The sequence below is a fragment of the Pogoniulus pusillus genome, chromosome 3 (assembly GCF_015220805.1).
Source record: "Pogoniulus pusillus isolate bPogPus1 chromosome 3, bPogPus1.pri, whole genome shotgun sequence".
NCBI classification, from domain to species: domain Eukaryota; kingdom Metazoa; phylum Chordata; class Aves; order Piciformes; family Lybiidae; genus Pogoniulus; species Pogoniulus pusillus.
The window spans coordinates 35,992,305-35,997,756 of NC_087266.1; the positions used below are offsets into that span (position 1 = coordinate 35,992,305).

Consider the following 5,452-nt stretch of genomic DNA (forward strand, 5'->3'; position numbering starts at 1 on the left):
GTGTCATGCTTACACGAGCAGGGATGACACAAACGAGGGCAGAGAGCAGGCACTAGGCAGGACAGTAGCTCCCTTTCTCTCTCCATGTCAGGCAAGACCGCAGGCAGGACAGGAGTCCTCAACAATCCCAGGCTCTAGCAGAGAACTTCTCAGCAACTGATTCTTTGCACAAGGCTCCTTCATAGATGGCTCCCCAACAGCTGCACTACAGCAGCAGCTCTCACTCTAGCAGCATCTTTTCCCTAGCAGTTGCTCCTTAAGGCAGATGCATGCACAAGCAGTGGCAGTCTTCTGAAGGATCAGTTGATCCTTCCCGGGCAGGTGACCTCCCTGCCCCCAGCTGATGACAATCATCTGCCATACTGTGAAGCCTTTTGTAGTTTCACATGGCTGCTAAAAATAGCTACTCACCCTACCTTGGCAGTGGAGTTCATGCTTGATGTAATCTTCAGGGCTCCAAATTTTGTCTCTGTGGATCCTACCACCAGGGAGTCCTGAGGGTCCCAAAATCTCACCAGGGAGTCTCCTGGGTCCCAAGGCCCCTCAGTTGACCCCAGGGGGACAAGGCCACACTCCCTGTGTCCCAAACAATTCTCCCAACTATGTTGACACACATCTATAATAATTTCTGGTCCAAGTAACAGAGAAGCCAACAAGGAGAGATCTTACACTGAACATTGTTCTCACCAAAGAGGAGGTGCTGGTGAGCATATGACTCTGGTTTTCAGAATAGCAAACTTTGGTCTCTTCAGAGATCTGCTTGCCAGAGTACCATGGGATACAACCCTGGAGGTAAAAGGGACCCAAGAAATGTGCTTTATATTCAAGGATCATCTCCTTTAAGTTCAGGAGTGACGCACTCCTGACAAAAAGGAGGTCAGGCAAAGGTGCCAATGGGCCTGTATGGATGAACAAGGAGCTCCTGAACAAACTCAAATGCACAAAAAGAGGCCTACGGAGAGTGGAATCAAGGACATGTAGACTGGGAGGAATACAGAGGAAGTATCCAAGCAGCCAGAGACCAGAAGAGGGAAGATATAGCACTAATAGAAAAAAAATATGGCCAGGAGCATTAAGGATAACAGGAAAAGATTCCATACATACCACAGTGATAAAAGGAAGATCAGAAAAAATGTAATTTCTCTCCAGAAGGAAGCAGGAGATCTTATCTGTGAGATGGAGAAGGATGAACTACTAAATTAATTCTTTGCCTCTGTCTTCAGTGGCAAGCACTCCAGACACACTGCCCAAGTTGAAAAAGGCAAAGGCAAAGACTGGAAAGATGAAGTTCAAGACAATCTCTGAAACCTGAAGTGGTTTCAGTTCAGGTTCAAGTTCATGGGACCTGAAGAGATGCATTAGCAAGTCCTGAGGGACTTGTCAGCTAAGCCACTATCCATCATATTTGAGAAGTTGTGGCCAATGTAGCTCCCACTGACAGGAAATGGTGTTGATTTTGCATTAGTTCCACTGTGTTGCTACAGATCTTTCAGCACTAGTGAGTCAGAGATCATCTAGCTTCTGTAATTCATTGTTTTCATGCCACAAGAGCTGTGCACTATAGAATTACACCTAGGGGTTGGAGTTCAGAAGTCTTTCACTTCACAAGTGTCTGTAAAAAGTAAAATGGAGCAGGATGGGGGCACTGAAGAGATGTGGTTAGTTCAAAATAACTGAGAATTTATCTTGAAATGATAAAACTGACTAAATCTGGGGACTTCAGCTCTGCCTTTGAACCTGACATGTTGTGTTTGTAACTTTATGGGACAAGCAGTAGTGTTGGAGAGTAAGGACTTGTTATAACTAACTCTTCAGCTCTCAACTGAACAGCTGTTTAAAAAAAACAAGATACATTTCAGTTGCTCCCTGCCCCTCAACATCATCAGGAGGAGACATTTAGGCTGGATAATAGAAAGAAATTCTTTACTGTGAAAATGGTGAGACACTGGAATAGGTTGCCCATGAAGGGTATGGACGCCCCCTTACTGAATGTGTTCAAGGCCAGGTTGGATAAGCAACCTGGTCTAGTGGAAGATGGGGTTGGAACTAGATGATTTTTGAGGTCACTTCCAACCCTAATCATTCTATGTATCTATATATCTATGAATGTTCAAAGAGGCAAAAAAAGGAAGACTCAAAGAGCTGCAGGGCAGCAGTCTTGCCTCTGTGCGTGGTAAGATCTGGAAACAAATCTTCCCAGAAATTGTGGTAAGGCATATGGAAAATTAGGAGGTGATTGGTAGCAGTCAACATGATTTCATGTCTGCCAAACTTGGTGGACTTCTACACTAGAGTTACAGTACTGGTGGATAAGAGAAGAGCAGCTGATGTTACCTACCTGGACTTATGCAAAGCATTAGACATCATCCCACTTTATATCCTTGTCTCTAAATTTGAGAGGCATGGATTTGACAGATAGACCAATTGGTGGATAAGGAATTACCTGGATCTTTGCACTTAAAGAGTTGCAGTCAATGGCTTAATGTCTGAGTAGAGAGCACTGACTAGTAGCACTCCTCTAGGGATTGTATTGTTGTTTAACATCTTTGTCAGCAACATGGACAGTGAGAAGACCTGCACTTTAAGCAAGTTTGTTGATGACACCAAACTATGTGATGTGTTTAAGACTCCAAGGGGAATTAATGCTATCCAAAGGGATCTCGATAGGCTTGAAAGGTCAGCCTATGCAAATATCAAGAAGTTCAGCAAGGCTGAATGCAAGGTTCTGCACCTGGGTTGAGGCAGTCCCAAGCACAAATAATAACTGGATAGAGAAAGGATGCTGGTTGACAGAAAGCTCAACATGAGCCATCAGTGTATGCTTGCAGCTCAGAATATGTGACCATCAGATCAAGAGAGGTGATTTTGCCCCTCTACTCCACTCTCATGAGACCCCACTTGGAGCACTGCATTCAGCTCTGAGGCCCTCAACATAAGAAAGACATGGATCTATTGAAGAAAGTCCAGAAGACGTCTATGAAGATGAGGGCTAGAGCCCCTCTCCTATAAAGATAGACTGAGAGAATTGGGATTGTTTAGCCTGGAGAGGGGAAGGCTGCATGAAGACCTTATAGCAGCCTTCCAGAACCTGAAGGGAGCTTGCAAGAAAGCTGGAGATGGATTTTCACAAAGACATACAATGGCAGGACAAGGTAAAATGCCTTTAAACAGAAAAAAAATATTTACTATGAGTGTGAGGAGGCACAAGAACAGATTCCCCAGGGATGCCCCCTCTCTGGGAGTGTTGGAGGCCAGGCTGGATGGGGTTTTAAGCAGCCTGATCTAGTAGAAGTATGACTGGAACTAGATGATCTTTAAGATACGTTTCAATCCAAAGCATTCTAGGATTCTGTGATACCAACGGTCTTCTTGTGGCCATTTTTTGCAATCCAGCTCATGTAAGGAAAATGCAGCTTGTTATACAAAATAGTTAAGTTTCTAATTAGGAAAAATGAATTGCAGTTGTACTATGTCCCTGGATAGTATTAATATTTAATTTCTTAACTTCCTACATCAAGGATTAATCAGAGAAAAACTTCTTCTGAATACTAATGAGTCAAAATAGGAAATATCTCAAAAGTATTTCTAAATTACTTGTAAGGGTTATATTGCCATGTAAACTCCCTGAAAATCGTTGTAACACATGTCTTAGCAAGAGGAATATTTCTAATTTTCATTTCTCTGAACCTCACTGATAAAATAAGGTCTTTACACTGTAGCACTTTAAGTGGTAGTTACAAACAAATACAAACTCTGATAAATTCTTTGTCCTCTAGCTCATATGGCCAACTATGACAGCAACGTCCTCACTTTTATTTCATCATAATGTATGTTGGCAACAATCCTCAAGTAGCAAAATTTCCCTTGCTATTGCTTCAGTATGGGAGACATAGTCATAGGAATTTTCCAGTTTACAAAGGTTCAAATATTCCTTTGAGAGTGTTTGATTTTGATCAGTGGGCAATGTAATCCATGAGGATGTCTCTCAGAACACTTCTTTCTCCTTGTTAATCTCTGTCTCTCTTAGCAGTCATACTAGAAGACTGACTAGGCTGGGATGAGCTTCTAGATGTGCTAAGTTTATTATGCTGCTTCTGTGTAGCCAGGGTAACATATTTCTTTATTGCTCAGGAAATATAAAGAAGAAGATTCTACTTGCAATTAACTAGTGGAGAATTCATTCATGTAAAATTCATGTCAAGCTGACATTCTCTAATGACTCTTCATTCAATATAAGGATGTGGGAGACAAGTGTAGCCAGGTGATGTAATTTATAGGAGTTTTAATTTAACCCAGTGGCAGCAGATCTGTCATATCCTCATATTTTTTAGCCTAAGAAATGAACTTTAAAAGAAGTTTAAAGGTTTTATTTTCTTTTGGTTTAGGCTAAATACTTGTTTCCTCCTCAATTTTCATCTTTGCAAGGACATAATTGAAGTTTTTTCTAATGCATTTCCTACATAGGCAGAGGAAGTACTTGAAAAAGAGAATGAAAAAAAAGTTTTGGTATTGCAGAAACAGAGAATTTATCCTCATTTGTCTGAAATGTACAAAACTGTTGCTTAACTGTTGGGCATCCATAACTAGTTGTCCTAAGTTTGAAAGGTAATTTTATTTGTCTTCCTCAATTGAATCATACAATCGACGAGGTTGGAAGAGATCTCCAAGATCATCCAGTCCGACCTAGCACCCAGCTCTGGCCAATCACCTAGACCATGGCATTAAATGCCTCATCCAGGCTTTGCTTGAACACCTCCAGGGACAGCGACTCCACCACCTCTCTGGGCAGCCCATTCCAATGCCAAATCACAGTGGCAAGAACTTCCTCTTAACATCCAGCTTAGACCTCCCCTGGCACAATTTGAGACTGTGTTCCCTTGTTCTGTAGCTGGTTGCCTGGCAGAAGACACCAACCCCCATCTGGCTACTGCCTCCCTTCAAGTAGTTGTAGACAGCAATGAGGTCACTCCTGAGCCTCCTCCAGGATAAACACCCTCAGCTCCCTCAGCCTCTCCTCATAGGGTTTGTGTTCCAGGCCTCTCACCAGCTTTGTTGCCCTTCTCTGGACACATTCCAGTATCTCAACATCTCTCTCGAATTGAGAAGTCCAGAACTGGACACAGTTAGAAGCAAAAGAGTGTTATATACTGTTCACATGAGTAAGAAAAGGCTAGGCAAAAGCATCAGAAGAGGGGAATTCAGGAGGAACACACTTTACTGTATCAATTTGATGAAATAGCAGTGCTGAAAATTGATTGAGCCTATGGATCATTTAGTTCACAGATAAGAAAAAGAACATGGAAGTGAAGATTTTGTAGCAAATATCAGAAGTCAAATAATAACTCTAGCAGTACTGATTTTATCAACAAAAGAAAGATAGACACAATCAACAGATGAAGAGACTTTTTTTTCTTATTCGATTCTTCCTATTACAAACTTAAGTGCTGTGAAT

The 5,452-nt window shown here is 42.0% G+C and overlaps 1 non-coding gene across 1 annotated transcript; it reads left to right on the plus strand.

Annotated features, from left to right (window-relative positions):
* The first annotated feature begins 1,720 nt into the window (after positions 1 to 1,720).
* LOC135174115 (small nucleolar RNA SNORA50) lies at positions 1,721 to 1,856 on the plus strand. Its single transcript, XR_010301741.1, has one exon. It is a non-coding gene; the product is annotated as a small nucleolar RNA SNORA50 (small nucleolar RNA).
* The last annotated feature ends 3,596 nt before the right edge of the window (positions 1,857 to 5,452 follow it).